The sequence below is a fragment of the Tupaia chinensis genome, unplaced genomic scaffold (genome assembly GCF_000334495.1).
Source record: "Tupaia chinensis unplaced genomic scaffold, TupChi_1.0 Scaffold000159_1, whole genome shotgun sequence".
NCBI lineage: Eukaryota > Metazoa > Chordata > Mammalia > Scandentia > Tupaiidae > Tupaia > Tupaia belangeri.
Window position 1 is genome coordinate 3,117,200 of NW_006159630.1, and position 16,540 is coordinate 3,133,739.

General features: G+C 57.5%; 1 protein-coding gene across 1 annotated transcript in view; it reads left to right on the plus strand.

Moving 5' to 3' along the window:
• Positions 1 to 16,540, plus strand: part of RBFOX3 (RNA binding fox-1 homolog 3) — a 353,380-nt gene that overhangs the window by 198,258 nt on the left and 138,582 nt on the right. Inside the window, exon 3 of the mRNA XM_027770751.1 lies at positions 6,336 to 6,375. The gene's annotated coding sequence lies outside the window, so the exon portion shown is untranslated. The remainder of the gene's footprint in view (positions 1 to 6,335; positions 6,376 to 16,540) is intronic.

Below are 16,540 nucleotides of genomic sequence, written 5' to 3' on the forward strand. Positions count from 1 at the left end.
GCACACGTGGCTCATTAGTAAAATCATAGCACGAGGGAGCGAGTGGCACTACGTAAAGCCATCTTATGTCCCCTCCACGTGGCCACCCCAACCTGGGAGGGCTCGGGCAGGCGGACAGCAGGCTGGCGATGCAGAGCCCCTACCAGGAGTGCCAACGGCGAGTCAGAGGCCCTGGGCTCCTGTGGGGTGCGTCCAATGCCAGTAGAAGTCTGCCCTGACCATAAGCTGGATCCAAACTCACAGCTGTACACTCAGAAGAGCGCAGAGAAAGGGCGAGGGCCAGGGCGGGCGCTGGGGGGCCGGGCTGCAGACTGAATGCCTCGGCTCCTCCAGGGTCACACGCTGGGGCCTCACCCCAGAGGGGTAGTATTTGGAGACGAGCTTCAGGAGGCAGTTGGGGTGGATGAGGCCGTGAGAGAAGAGTGTCATAGACGGGGAAGAGACCTCAGCTGTTCTGTCACATGGGAGAGGAGCTCTGCAGCGGCCACGCTGCCTGCCTGACCCTGGCCGCTGAGCCTCCAGGCCCGTGAGCCACGAAGCCCGTGGGTTCAGCCGCAGGCTGTCCTGGCAGCGCCGAGCTCAGGAGGGGCTGTTCCCCCAGAGACTCCACTCCTGGCCTGACGCCCAAGCTTCCTCCTGCAAGGACAGTCCGCGCGTCCAGCCCCCTTGGCACGGTCCACACCAGCGCCAGCACCTGCGCCGGCGTGGCCCTTCTGCTCCCCCAGAATGAAGTGCAGCTGACTCTGCTGGTCTCGCAGTGAGTTAGGAAAGAGCCAGCAGGTGGCACATTGGCTAAGGCCCTGGAGTCCCACATGGCTGACCCTGGTTCAAGTCCCAGCCTGGCGGCTCGAAAATCACGCTGGGCGTGTGTGCATGCATGCCCGAAACCCTGGGACGAGAATGGGGGAGAGCAGGCTGTGGCATGGCTCACCCCGAGGGAGGGGTTGATCGCTTTTCCTCTCTCTCTCCAGTGAGTGCATGAGCCCTGTGGCAAAAACCTAAGGAAAACATTTAAAAGAGAAAGAAAAGAGAAAGGGCATGGTGACCCGGGCGACAGCTACCTGAATAGCCCCTAGCGACGCATAGGATGGCTCCCGCAGGAGGCTCGAGCTTCGAGAGAAACAGGCCAGGATAAACCTCGCAGCTGCCCTCTCCTCGTCTGGAAACCAGGGATGGTGATGACGCTGCGGGGCAGAATGCAAGTTGTGGTGTGTGTTCGGTGTCCAGCACGTAATAGCTGCTCGCTGAAGCTAACAGACAGCGGGAGCCGCGAGGCAGACACGGCCAGTCATCTCGACTCGCTCTGCTTTCTCTGCACCTGGGCCCTCCAGCCCTCCTGTGACCAGCAGTGCAGCCCCGGCTGGAGGGGTGCAGGAGGGTGGGGGCGTGGGGGGGCACAGGAGGAGGGGAGCCCAGGATGCTGGCGCTGGGGGCCGAGCCGAATGGCCCCATCGGTAGGAGTGTCTGGGTTACCACCTGAGGAGGTTCCCTGCACTTGGGTGTGGCATGACCCCCATTGAAAACAGGCCTCACTAATAGACATGCACGTTCTTTGCATTCTGAGGGTCACACAAAAGAACAAGGAGTTCTGTGGGCAGGAGGGAACTGGCGCGAAGGGCTGTGGGCGTAGGCAGCTCCAGCTTTGGAAGGAGTTAGATGAGGACAGAAGCAGTCTCAAAGAGAGCTGCAGGGAGAAGCCCTGGAGGGGCTCGTGTGCGTGGAGGGGCTGGGCACTGGAAGGGCTGGGGATTGGAGGGGCTGGGCACTGGCAGGGCTGGGCACTGGCTGGGCTGGGGATTGGAGGGGCTGGGCATCAGAGGGGCTAGGCATTGGTGGGGCTGGGCACTGGAGGGGCTGGGCACTGGCAGGGCTGGGCATTGGAGGAGCTGGGCATTGGCGGGGCTGGGCACTGGAGGGGCTGGGCACTGGCAGGGCTGGGCATTGGAGGAGCTGGGCATTGGCGGGGCTGGGCACTGGAGGGGCTGGGCACTGGCAGGGCTGGGCATTGGAGGAGCTGGGCATTGGCGGGGCTGGGCACTGGAGGGGCTGGGCACTGGCAGGGCTGGGCATTGGAGGAGCTGGGCATTGGCGGGGCTGGGCACTGGAGGGGCTGGGCACTGGCAGGGCTGGGCATTGGAGGAGCTGGGCATTGGCGGGGCTGGGCACTGGAGGGGCTGGGCACTGGCAGGGCTGGGCATTGGAGGAGCTGGGCATTGGCGGGGCTGGGCACTGGAGGGGCTGGGCACTGGCAGGGCTGGGCATTGGAGGAGCTGGGCATTGGCGGGGCTGGGCACTGGAGGGGCTGGGCACTGGCAGGGCTGGGCATTGGAGGAGCTGGGCATTGGCGGGGCTGGGCACTGGAGGGGCTGGGCACTGGCAGGGCTGGGCATTGGAGGAGCTGGGCATTGGCGGGGCTGGGCACTGGAGGGGCTGGGCACTGGCAGGGCTGGGCATTGGAGGAGCTGGGCATTGGCGGGGCTGGGCACTGGAGGGGCTGGGCACTGGCAGGGCTGGGCATTGGAGGAGCTGGGCATTGGCGGGGCTGGGCACTGGAGGGGCTGGGCACTGGCAGGGCTGGGCATTGGAGGAGCTGGGCATTGGCGGGGCTGGGCACTGGAGGGGCTGGGCACTGGCAGGGCTGGGCATTGGAGGAGCTGGGCATTGGCGGGGCTGGGCACTGGAGGGGCTGGGCACTGGCAGGGCTGGGCATTGGAGGAGCTGGGCATTGGCGGGGCTGGGCACTGGAGGGGCTGGGCACTGGCAGGGCTGGGCATTGGAGGAGCTGGGCATTGGCGGGGCTGGGCACTGGAGGGGCTGGGCACTGGCAGGGCTGGGCATTGGAGGAGCTGGGCATTGGCGGGGCTGGGCACTGGAGGGGCTGGGCACTGGCAGGGCTGGGCATTGGAGGAGCTGGGCATTGGCGGGGCTGGGCACTGGAGGGGCTGGGCACTGGCAGGGCTGGGCATTGGAGGAGCTGGGCATTGGCGGGGCTGGGCACTGGAGGGGCTGGGCACTGGCAGGGCTGGGCATTGGAGGAGCTGGGCATTGGCGGGGCTGGGCACTGGAGGGGCTGGGCACTGGCAGGGCTGGGCATTGGAGGAGCTGGGCATTGGCGGGGCTGGGCACTGGAGGGGCTGGGCACTGGCAGGGCTGGGCATTGGAGGAGCTGGGCATTGGCGGGGCTGGGCACTGGAGGGGCTGGGCACTGGCAGGGCTGGGCATTGGAGGAGCTGGGCATTGGCGGGGCTGGGCACTGGAGGGGCTGGGCACTGGCAGGGCTGGGCATTGGAGGAGCTGGGCATTGGCGGGGCTGGGCACTGGAGGGGCTGGGCACTGGCAGGGCTGGGCATTGGAGGAGCTGGGCATTGGCGGGGCTGGGCACTGGAGGGGCTGGGCACTGGCAGGGCTGGGCATTGGAGGAGCTGGGCATTGGCGGGGCTGGGCACTGGAGGGGCTGGGCACTGGCAGGGCTGGGCATTGGAGGAGCTGGGCATTGGCGGGGCTGGGCACTGGAGGGGCTGGGCACTGGCAGGGCTGGGCATTGGAGGAGCTGGGCATTGGCGGGGCTGGGCACTGGAGGGGCTGGGCACTGGCAGGGCTGGGCATTGGAGGAGCTGGGCATTGGCGGGGCTGGGCACTGGAGGGGCTGGGCACTGGCAGGGCTGGGCATTGGAGGAGCTGGGCATTGGCGGGGCTGGGCACTGGAGGGGCTGGGCACTGGCAGGGCTGGGCATTGGAGGAGCTGGGCATTGGCGGGGCTGGGCACTGGAGGGGCTGGGCACTGGCAGGGCTGGGCATTGGAGGAGCTGGGCATTGGCGGGGCTGGGCACTGGAGGGGCTGGGCACTGGCAGGGCTGGGCATTGGAGGAGCTGGGCATTGGCGGGGCTGGGCACTGGAGGGGCTGGGCACTGGCAGGGCTGGGCATTGGAGGAGCTGGGCATTGGCGGGGCTGGGCACTGGAGGGGCTGGGCACTGGCAGGGCTGGGCATTGGAGGAGCTGGGCATTGGCGGGGCTGGGCACTGGAGGGGCTGGGCACTGGCAGGGCTGGGCATTGGAGGAGCTGGGCATTGGCGGGGCTGGGCACTGGAGGGGCTGGGCACTGGCAGGGCTGGGCATTGGAGGAGCTGGGCATTGGCGGGGCTGGGCACTGGAGGGGCTGGGCACTGGCAGGGCTGGCTCTTGGAGGGCCTGGGCTGGGTGCCGGGTGGTGCTCAGGGCCTGAAGGGGAGTGGTGAGACAGAGTGTGGGCAAGGGTCTATGGAGTGAGGACTCTCCACCCATGACTGGACTCCCCAGGGCACCTATGACCCTGGAAGTCCCACTCTTGCTCCCAAGCAGGGGCCCCGCTCTGGCCTATGGGACAAACACCCGTGGGCTCATGCATCTGGCAAACACCCACTGCCTCCCACCTGTCGCAGCCCCGCACCAGGCTCCAGAGATTCCAGGGCCTCTAAGCGTGTCCTCTGCTCATGGGGCGCGTGGTCTAGTGAGGTGGCCAGTTAACTTGTCACCCACCAGGCTCCCCTGGGAAGCTGTGCCGTTTCTAGCTCCATAAACATCACTGGGCGGCCATTGGCAGGAGTGGCACAAGTGGGGTGCAGAGACCCTTTGAGCCCGGACGCCCGCCTTGCTCTGCTGGCCCTGGCTGGTGGCTGCTCCCCTGCACAGTGCACCAGGGAGGGCAGCCCCACCTTCTCCTCTGAACCCGACCGGCTCAGGTCGCACTGCCACACTGAGCTGCCCAGACAGCGCTGGCTGAGTGAGGCTGGGGGGCGGTCTGGCAGGAAATGTGCAGAAGAAACAGCAGCCACCGCCCGCCCGCCATGGTGGTGTGGATGAGGCATCCCACTTGCTTTTATCTGCTTTTTACAATGTTTCAAAGACCTACACACACACACACACACACACACACACACGGGAAGAGGACGGGCGGGGGGACAACCTCGTGGGCCGGGCTTCCTTGGGCGGTATCGCACAGTTCCAGAAAGGGCATGCGGCATGACAGTGGATGTGATGTGCTTAGGGCCCAGAACCACACACATGGAAATGGCTAGAGGTGGTTGTCATGCATATTTTACAACAAAAAGACGTGCAAGTTATACGTGGAAAATTAGAAAACATTACCAAAAGAAATGAAAATACAAGTTTTTTTTTTAAAGTCCCCCCCTTTTCTAAGTTCCTGAGTGACCTGCTGAGGAAAGGGCAGGATGAGAGCCCAGGCCCTCGTGCGGATGTCCCCAGTCCCCACGGGTCAGCTCCATGACTTCAGGCAACAACCCAAGTCCCCTGAGTCCCTCAGCACCAATGAGTAAGGGTAAGAGGACTTCAGAAAGTTCTTGGGGACCCAGCAGTGGCATGGCAGTTAAGGCAGCTGGATCCCATGTGGCTGACAGTGGTTCGAGTACCAGACCTGGCTTGAAAACCATGCTGGATGCGTGCGTATGCATGCCCCAGAGCCCAAGAGGAGAGTGGAGAAGGAACGGCAGCATGGCCATCCCCACTAGGGAATAATTTTAATTTTTCAGTTTCCCTCTCTCTCCCTCTCCCTCTCTTGTTTTGTGTGTGTGTGTGTCTTCTTCAAAAGAACCTTAAAAAAAGGAAAAGAAGGAAAGGAAGGAAGGAAGGAAGGAAGAGTTCATAGGATAAAAAAGAGTTTATTTTGGTACAAAACATTTTGAAATCCATGTATAGTTTTTTCATAATATGCATTTCCGTGGACTTTTGGAAGGCCCCTCTACCTGTCGGGCCAGCTCTGGGTGGCTCCTGCTGGCAGAAGTTCCTGAAAGCTGCACTTAATCCAAAACAGGACACGATGTTGCTTCTGCTGTCGTGTGTGTGCGTGTGTGCGTGTGTGTGCGTGTGTGCGTGTGTGCATGTGTGTGTGTGTGTGCGTGTGCGTGTGTGTGTGTGTGTGTGTGCGTGTGTGGTGGCAGTTAGCATCCTGTCACTGCTCGCTGACATGATAGTAAGTGGGTGCGGTGCAGAGCAGCAGAGGGAGCCCCCTGGGGACTGAACACCACCATCGCATTTCGCAGTGTCTGCGCTGGGACCGCCTTAACGCCAGGGGCTTCGGGCGAAGAGGAAGCGATCCCTTGGAGTTGAGGGCAAAGGAAAGAGCAGGACGCAAAGGCGCCTACGCCGTGACAGAAAGGGAGCCTGGGCCGCCCGGGCGGTGGTGTCCCTGCGTCGCCGTGGGTCAGGCGGAAGGGGAGCACGGGCGGCAGCAAGGTCCACCTGGGTGGGCTCCTCGGGCTCCAGGGCGATGCTAGCCCAACCGCTTCGGGCAGACCGGGGACACCGATGGTGACTGTCTCTCTCTCTTTCTTTTCTTAGAGAGCCCAGAGTGCCTCGGGGAAAATTGGCTGAATAAAAGGTATAGAGACTTTCTCTTTTTTTCTGGAATGCTTTTTGACAGATATGAGCATGTCGAGCCTCTTGGAACTGTTGATGAAGAATGCTGGGATGTCCCTGCTTTCCGGGTCCACTGGAGGGAGGAGGGCTGGGGAGGGAGGTGTGGAGTCAGGTGGTCCCCCCCCTCCACCTGCTCCCGCATCCCCCAGGGGCAGCCACTGGATGGGGCATGGATAAAGGGGACAAGGCAACTCCCACTGGCCCAAGAAGCCCTACTGGTTCCTTCCTAGTCCTCCCTCTATCCCCGCCTCGGCCCGTGCCCCTGGTCCAGGTACCCAGGGTGCAGCTGTCCGCCCTGGGCAGCAAGGTCTCCAGGTCTCCAGACTCAGGCTCGCTCTCCGGGGCAGCCTGGCTGCTCGCTATCTCGCTCATGTTTGTCCCAGCCACCCTCGGCTCAGAAGAGTAATGGAGCCGGCAGGGAGCGTCCTGGGAAGCCTGTCCCTGCAGGGCCACGTGAGGCTGCTACGTGGAGATAGCTGGGTCCCCTCGCTGGCTTCCCCCTACGTGGGGACAGAGGCGAGTTCGTGTGGCCTCAGGTGGGACCGTGGCAATCCGCTCAGGTTGTGACATCAACCCTCCTGGGCACTCTGGCCTCTGCCCATCCATCTGGGTGTTCCTTGCAGCCAACCTCCTCCACCTTCCTGCAGCTCACCTCGTGGGGGGGCTCTCCTGCTGAGCCGCAGTGAGGGGAGAGTCTTAGCGCGCAGCGTGTGTGTATCCGAGCAGGTAGAAAATGCAGGCATGTGTAACCCTCGGCCTCCAGGAGCGCTTCTCCTTGGGCCGCCGGGTCTAGGCTGTTTTGTGCTGTCATCTTTGTGAGCTGGGTCTGTGTCACAGGGAGCAGCGAAGGCGTCTTCAGGTAAGTCCATCGTGCTCTGAGTAGTGATGCGGTCTTGCCTGGCTCTAGACTCGGGTTTTTGCACATTTGCCTTTGAAATAGCTTTATCCTGGGAATGGCGGTGTAGACAAACAGAAGAGCACTGACTCGGGGTCCTGGCATCAGGCAAGAGGCCTTGTACACTGTCATATGGGGAAGCGGGAGGGCGAGGGGGCCCTTTATAATGGCACCAGCCCACCCGCCGCCAGGAGCCCGGGCCACAGCCTCCTAATACTTCCAGGGTGGAGCAGATGTGAGGCTGAGGAGACACACCAGGCAGGTGTCGTGGGCACAATGATAGCAAAGTGGTTTTGAACATCGGAATGGAAGCACACCTGTTAAGGCTGGGGAGGTGGATGCTGTCCTGAGTCAAACTCTGCGCTAGTCCGGTCTGTCGCTGATAACAGAGAGAGCTTGCAACCGAGTGTTCTGCAAGCACGGAGATTTGTTCCAGTCATGGCTCCCCACCAGGGCAGGGACAGAGGGGAGCCCAGGGGGGCTCCGCGGGCAGTGCCCCAGGTCCTGTAAGATGCAGGTCCCGTGGGAGGCACTGGCGCACTGTGGAGCACAGCGGGCCAGTGCGCACTCTCGCCCCGGCACTCTGCACCGCGGGGAGGGTGGCAGGGAGGGCGGTGCCTCCCTGAGCTCCGTCTGTAACCCCGTCTGTGTCACAGGGAAGCGTCGGAAGGCGTCCTCGGGTGAGTCCGTAATGATGCAGTGGTTTGCCCACCTCTGTGGGCTCGGGTTTTTGCACACATGCCTTTTAAACAGTGTTATTAAGTGTAACAGACATACAATAAACTATGCACGGTCAGCGTGTGCAAGATACGTCTATACCCACGACACCATGACGGAGATAGCTCTCGCCCCCAAAGCTACAACTCCTCGTGCCCCTTTGGAGTCTTCCTCACTCCCACTCAAGGCTCTCTCCCCAGACCAGCGCTGATCCGTTTCCTGGCACTGTGGAGTGGTTTGCGTTTCCGAGGGTTTTACACCAACAGGGCCGTGCCACATGCACTCACCCTGGGCTGGCGCTCACACAGCCCCATTGCTCTGGGACAGCCCCAGGCTGTCGTGTGCAGCAGCCGGGGTCGCCGGGCTCGGAACACGGCCGCTTGTTTTTCCGTTCACTGTGAAGGACGTGTGGCTGTTTCCAGTCTGCGCTGTTACCAATAAGTCCACTACGGACATTCACGTGTCAGGGCGTGCGTGGGCACGTTTCATTTTTTTTTCCTCCAGTGAAATACTTAGGAATGAGAGGACAGCAGGTGGTATAGTGGTGAGGGTGTGGACTCCCACATGGCTGACCACAGTTCAAGTCCCATACCTGGCGGCTTGAAAATCATGCTGAGTGCATGTGTGTGCGCCCAAGATCCCAGGAGGAGATGGAGAAGAGATTGCGGTGTGGCCACACGCCCTGCGGATGATTTCTCACTTTCCTCTCACTGCCTCTCCTGTCTCTTTCCTTTCCAGTGAGTGCACACTGTGGCAAAAACCTTTTTAAAAAGTTTTTTTTAACCTTAGGAATGAAATGGCTGTAGCAAGCGCACGCGTAACTTCCTAAGTAAGTACCACACTATTTCCAAAGTGGTTGGGCCACTTCCACATCCTCTCGCGTCCTGGCCAACACCCGGCGCTGTCGGTCTATCACGTTAGCCATCTCCGAGGTGTGGCACGTACCGCACTGCGGTCTTGATTTGCATGTCCTTGATGACTAAGTATCTATCTGACAGGGCCGGCAGGTGGCGTGGTGGTTAAGGCAATGAACTCCCACTTGGCTGACCATGGTTTGAGTCCTGGTCTAGGGGCTTCTTTTCTCACTTTCTCTGTCTCTCTGTTTCTGTCTGTCTCTGGTGAGCACACAAGCCTGATAGCAAATTTTAAAATAATAATAATAAATAAAATTAAATGATTCTTTTTTAAAAAAGAATGTATCTGGGACCAGCAGTTAGCATAATGGCTTTGTAGCTGGACTCCCATGTAGTTGACAGCAGTTCAAGTCCTGGACCCGGTGGCTTAAACTCACGCCTGGCGCATGTGCGTGCGTGCCCAAGATCCCGAGAGGAGAATGGAGGAGAGGGGATTGTGGCGGGGCCATCACCCTGGGGCGGTGATTTCTCACTTTCTATCTCTCTCTGTCTGTCTGGCGAGTGCACGTGCCCTATAGCAAAAAAAAAAAAAAGAAGAAGAATCTATCTGACATCTTCGTAGAGTGTCCTCTGCTCAAACCGTTGCCTATTTTCCAGTGGGCTATCTGTCCTCTCATTTTTTTAGAGAGAGATTGTTGTTATAGGCTGCGTGTGCTTGCCAGAGAGACAGAGACAGCAAGAAATCACCCCCCGGCGGGGGATGGCCACACCAAACGCCTTCGACTCCACTCTCCCCTCAGGATTTTGGGCACGCACGCACATGTGCCTGGTGTGAGTTTCCAGCCGCCGGGTCTGGGACTCAAACCATGGTCGGCCATGTAGGAGTCCAGTGACATAACCATTACGCCATCTGCTGGTCGCAAGGGCTGTTTTCTCGCCGGAGTTTGAGAGTCCCGACACATCCTGCATGCTGGTCCTGCGTCGGACACGTGCTTTGCAGATATTTCCTCCCGGTCACTGTCTTCTCACCCTCTGGACAGTGCCTTTGGAAAAGCAGGTGCAAGCCTAGTCGCTGCGTTCTTTCTGGGTGGTCGGTGGATGGCCTGTCTGCGAAACCTCAGCCTGACCCGCGGTCACGGAGCTTCTCCTCGCCCACACTTTCTTCCGGTTGCTTCTAGCTTCAGGTTTTGCCCTAGGTCCAGGGTTTACCTCGAGTCGGCCGTCTCGTGCGCGGCGTGGGCAGCGAGCGAAGGCCACCTTCCGTGTGCGATGGCCGGCGATCCCGCTGGTACTCACTGAAAGGACTGCCCTTCCGCGCCGGTTGCCTTTGAGCCGGTGGGAAGGCGGGCCTTGTGCGCGGTCTGCTCTCAGACTGTCCCACTGATCTTTTTGTCCGGCTCAATGCAGGCACCCCTGAGGCGTCCTGATTGTCGGCTTCACGACCGTCTTGAAGTCAGATTCTGTGCCTGTTCTCTGCTCCTCCCTTTCAAGGCCATGGTGGCTCTTCCAGCCGTCCTACAATTCCGTACGAATTCTACTGCGTCGTGGGGAATCGCGCATTCTTGCATTGAGAAACAAAACGCGTCATGACTTTTCCGACGACCCAGTAGAATCAGTATGTGAATTTCTAATTTAGAAAGAAACATGCCTCCTAGGATTTTGAGCAGAATTGCACTGAATCTAAAGATCAACTCCAGGCATCTTTGCCATCCTAACACTGAGTTTTCCAACCATAAGCCAGGTGTGTCTCGTCACGTACTCGGACTTCCTTCATTTCTCTCCTTAAAGGCTCGTGGTGGTCAGTGTCTGGGTCTTGCATAGCTTCGTCAGATGCGTGTCAGATTTATCACTAAGTATTTCAGATTTCAACGCCCTTGTGAGTCGTGTCTTTCGGCCCAGACTAGATGGCACCATCCATAGGTACCGGACTGTAGTGATAGAGACCACATGGCTGCCTCTGGGTTCGGATCCCCAGGTTGGCCTGAAAACACACCGCACTCAGGCCACAGGGCTGAGGAAGGGGGACTGTGGTGTGACGAGGCCCTGTCAAAGGCGCTTTTTCTCTGTCCCACATATGTTCATGTGCTTTCTATCGCAAGGCCAGCAGGTGGCATAGTAGTTAAGGTGCTGGACTCGCACATGATCGATCAGGGTTTGAAGCTTGGACCTGGCAACTTGGAAATCACACCAGGTGCATGTTCATGTGTGTCCAAAATCCCAGGAGAAGGGACGGCAGTATAGCCACCCCCCGGGGCGGGGTGATTTTTCACTTTCCCTCTCTCTGTCTCTCGGTGAGCGCATGCACCCTATGGCAAAACCTTTAAAAAATGGCATTTTTCTTTTAATGTCTGATTGATTATTGCTACATATAGAAATGAAATACATTTTTATGTATTGATCTTCTATCCTGCCACCTTGCTAAATTTCCTTCCTCGTTCTAGCAGCGTTTCTGTAGGTTCTGTCAGATATTCTCCCTAAATGCTCATGTTACCTGTGAACAAAGACAGTTTTGCTTCTTCCTCTTCAATTTGGGTGCCTTGTGTTTCTTTTTCTTGCCTTGCTTCGTGGCTCCAGCCTGCAGTACGGCGGGGACTAGAGGCAGGGAGAGCGGCAGGCTTCGCCCGATCTTGGTACAGGGACAGGGCATACGGCACCTCACAGCTGAACGCGAGGCTAGCCAGGTTTGGGGAGGTCCCTTTCCTGTGCTAGCTCCCTCCTACGGCTAGTCTGCTAGTCTTCATTAGGAACGGATATTGAATTTCATCAAATGCTTTTTCTTTGTTTATTGAAAAGACTACGTGCTTTTTATTTTTTAGTTTGATAATTTGGTGAATTCCGTTGATTGATTTTCAAACTTTAATCCAATATAAGCAAAGTTTAAGGCTATCATCTCATTTCCTTGTTTGTTCATTTTCTTCATGTCTTTTTTTTTCCTTTCTTTTGGATTAAGAAAAATTTTTAACATGTCTTTCTGTTTTTATTTTGTTTTGTTTTGTTTCAGTTTGCTATAGAGTGCATGTGCTCACGAGAGAGAAAGAGAGAGGGAAAGTGAGAACCCACGCCCTGGGCGGGTGGCCACACTGCAATCCCTTCTCCATTCTCCCCTCAGGATTTCGGACACGCACGCCACGTGCCCAGGGTGTTTCTTGAGCCGCTGGGTCTGAGACGCGGACCGCGCATTCAGCCACCTGGGGTCCAGCCACCTTCACCTCCACACCACCTGCTGGTCCCGCCGCTTCCTTTTCTCTCCATTGTAAATCTATTGGCTGGAGCTCTCGGTTCTGCTATTTTGGTAGTTGTCTCCTAGTTGATGGTGTATATCTTGACACTCAGTCCGGTAATGCCACTGCGAGTGGTACTAACACACTCCGGGTGTGATGTAAGGACCATCCTCCTGCCCGGCCCTCGTGCCGTTACCATGCGCCTTACGTGTACACATACGTACATGTGTGCCATAAACCCACAGTGCAATGTTGTTACTCTGTTTATGTAGTCAGGTATATTTTACAGAGCCTTTAAGTAAGAAGACAAAAGCCCAATCGTTACCATTTCCGATTCGCTCCACCCGGTGCAGGTCCGGGCCCCCGTTGTCACTCCCCTTCTACCTGAAGGTCTTCCTGTAAGACAAGAGCGCTTCAGAGAGTTTGTGGGGAATGGAATTAAAGTATGAGCTGATTTGGATGCCAAAAAGCTAATAATTTCAACTCCACGAGCAGTTTTTTCATAACGCACATTTTCTATGAACTTTTCAGACCACGACATCTCTCCTAGTGGAAGTGTACTTAATGATAACAACTTTTGTTATGTCTGGAACAGTCTTCATTTCAACTTTGTTTTGAAAGCTGTTTTCTCTGGGTGTAGAATTCAAGGTCGACAGATACTTTCCTTTAGTTCTTTGATGATGTTGCTTCAGGGTCTTCTGGTGCACGATTTTAGAGTCTGCCATCACTCTGATCTTTGGTCCTGAAATAGTGTATCTTTTTAAGACTTTTTTCCTTTTAAGACCCTGAGTGGGCCTGCTGGTGGCATTGCTGGTTAAGGCAGCTGGATCCCACGTGGCTGATTGTGTGACTCAAGTCCTAGACCTGGAGACTTGAAAACCATGCCAGGTGCACGTGCGCGTATGCCCAAAATCCCAAGAGAAGAATGGAAGAAAAGGAACTGCGGTGACCACCCCTGGGGTGCTCTCTCACTTCCCCTCCCTTCCTCTCCTTTCTCTGTTTCTTCAGTGAGCACACGCTCCCTATAGCAGAAGCTAAAAACAAACACACAAGCGGAGCAGGGGGCTTGGGACTGACTCTGTCCCTATCTGGGCCCATGGCTAAGTCACCTGCCCCAGTGGAGACTTCGGGATAACCACCTTTTTGCATGACCTAGTGGTGTTTTGTTTTATTTTTTTAATTGCCAAAGGCCGCGTGGCTCAGCAGTGAGAGACTAAGAGAAGGGGAGCGGGCGTTCCCCAGTGGAGCGTGGTCACACCACACCCCTTCTCTTCCTGTCTCCGTCCCATTGGCATCTTGGCTACCATGCATATGTGCCCAGCATGTTTTCCAGGCCTTGGGGTCCGGACGGAAACCATGGCCAGCCATGTGCTGCCTGCTCCATTAAGCACCGTGCCACCGAGTCCGGCCGGTGGCGGAGTTTTATTATTGATTTTAATCAATTGGATTATCATTTGTTTACATGTCATTGTCTTCGGTTTTTAGGGCTTGGGCTAGTTGAGTTTCTTGGGTCTGTGAGTTCATAGTTCCCATCAAATTTGGAAATGTTCTCATACATTATTTTCTTTGAATATTTCTTCTGCTCAAAATGACCCCACAGCGCGCTAACACGCGGCTCACTCTGTAATGGCTCTTGCTCTGATGTGTCGTTTCCAGTCTTCCTGCTGCTCTGTTTCTTTTAATTCATCTATGTTTTCTCTGTTATATTTAACTGCCGCTAATCCAGTCCAACATATTTTCCCAGTGTGCCTCAGACATTGTAGTTACCTCTGCAAGTTCAGTTTGTTTTTTCATATGTATCTTCCATGTCGCTACGATGTTTTACGTGTGTAAGAACCATTTTAAGGCCCTCGTCTGCTAATTCTACGTCTGTGTCGGTTCCAGGCCATTGTCAAATTGCTGCTTTTTCTCTTCGAGTCTTGTTCCCTGCCTCTTTACGTATCTGATCATCTTTGATTGGATGCTGGACATCGTAAATTTTGCCTCGTTGGGTCTGGGTTCCTCGGTATTCCTATAAATACTCCAGGACGCAGGTGAGTTACTGGAAATGGCTTCCTTGTTCCAGTTCTTGCGTCTTGGGCGCGGTAGAGGGCTCAGAACTGTTCCCTCTGGGTCTGATCATTACTGCTGCTGAAGCAAGCTGGGTCGAATCATCCCTGCTGCTGAAGCAAGGCCCCGCGTGCTCCGCCCAGGCCGTCTGGCTGCCAAGGACGCGTGGTTGCCAGCTCTGTGTGGGGCCAGGTACCGCTCCCTCTGATCTCAGGTGTTCTCACCACGGCCTGGGTGGCTTCTCCGGATGCTTATGCTGATTGCCTGATGGGAGCCGCCGCCTCTGGGAGCTTCCTCGGTCTCGCTCTCCTCTCTAGTGCTAGCTCATGACTCCAGCCGTCCCTCAGCTCTGTCTCCTCCACTCGGGGGTTACACCTGGCCCTGTTTGGGATCCCTGTGCCATGGCCTGGAAACCTTGCCAAGACAGCCAGCTGGGGCGACTGTGGCCCCCTCATCGGTCCCTGCCCTGTCAGGGGCACTGCCCTTCCTCGCCTCGTGTTCAGTGTTCCGAACACCGTCCTCTGCTTTGTATTGTAGCAGGCGGGAGTGTTCCTCAACCCCTGTGTCTCCATCCCCACTGGAAGTGGGCCCTTTTTCCTCTTTCCACACTGATCTTCTGAGCCGTGGTGGCTCGGCCTGCTGGAGCATGCTCACGCACACACAGGCGACTCAGACTACACGCCATGAGCTGGCCCTCATCCTCGCCCGGGGTGGACAGAGCACAGGTGCCTGTGGAGGAGCCTGGCCGAGGTGACGGCAGAAGCGCTGTGGTCCTGGCTCGTGCCATCCGAGTGTAGACGCAGACCCCTTTGTCTCCTCTGCCTTGAAAACAGCCTCCCTCTCCTCGATCCCAGGACTTTGTGTGACAGGAGCTCCGTTACTGGACAAGCGTCACACGGGTCGGTCCCAGAACCTCTTCTCGGGAAATCTTGCTTGTAATTGAGAACAAAGGAACGAGAGTCAGAGAGAAAAAACAAGGTACACAAGGTTCCACAAGGTTCACAGTACTTCTGAGTCTCTTAAAAACCCAGTGGGCTGGGTCAGCCAGTGGCATGGAGGTTAAGGCGGGTGGATCCCACATGGCCAACTGCGAGGTTCAAGACCCAGACCCGGTGGCTTAAAAAAACACATTGGGCATATGTGTGTGCTGCCCAAGATCCTGAGAGGAGAGGAGAGGAGAGGGTCTGTGGTATGGCTAGCTCCCTTAAGGCGTGATTTCTCCCTTTCTCTCTCTCTGTATCTCCATCTCTCTGGAAAATGCACATACCCAATAGCAAAACTAAAAGAAAAGAAAAAAGAAGTGGGGAGGGAGGTCGGAAAACTGGGGAGACGGGAGCCCGAGAGCTCCAGCAACCCCTGTTTTCTCTGGGTCAGAACACCACTGGGTCATGCACTGAGCCTCCAGGTCACAGCCCTCACCTCGTCCCAGCTGAGCTGCACTCAGCCGGGCCTACTCGTGGCCCTTTATCTGGCATGGCATTCCCAGCTCCCGGGTGAAAGGCAGAGGTCCCCACCGGTGACACCTATATTCCCCCTGCACCCTCCCACCCTACAGATGAGGAAACTGAGGCTGAGGCGGGCTCACACAGTAAGTGGCCGAAGCAGGCCTGCAGCCCTGGCCGTCCAGGCTCCCTTTCATCCTGAGGCGTCCCTTGAGCAAAGCTGACGTTCCCAGGAGGGGAGCGAGGATGCCTTGTGCTTAGATTTGGAAGCCGTCCCGTCCATGCCCCACCTGCCATGTCAGGGAGGCACCTGACCAGAGTGAGACAGCGGGTGCAGCCCTTCCTGGTCCTTTCAGCTCTCGGGCTTGTGAGGGTGCATTTCGTGGTCATGGCCATTGCCCGTCCAGCTCCAGGGCCACGAGGCTCTGAACTCGCTGCAGAGCATGTCTCTATGTCAAGTGTCAGGGGCTGCTAGTCGTGTGTGACACGTGAGTTTGGACTTCTGCCTCAGTTAGGCTGTCGGGGATGAAAAGGGGAGAGTGGCCCGGACAGTGGTGCAGCAGTAGAACGTGGCCCTCTGCAAGACTGGCGCGCAAGCAAAGGTTCTGGGTTCACACCAGGAGCCCTCCCTGAGTATCCAGGACACGCGTGTGCCCGTGACATGGGGCCCGCTGAAGCTGAGGTGCAGCAGATCAAGGCACCAAGACTCTGTTGGGGTTGCTGTCTCTCTGTCTCTGTCTCTCATTTATAGAAGAAATAAATAACGGGGGGTCAGAAAGCTAGCCCAGAGTGTTAACCCAACCGCACGGCCGTTTTCTGGCTGCTGAGTCTAGAGCCGAGCTACCCCGGTCCAGTGACGCATTGTAGGCCCTGCCGCAGGAAACCAGCTCCCGTTTCGAGCTGTGTCTGACTCCGGGGGGCCCTGGGTGCCCCTGGCTTCTCGCCCTGC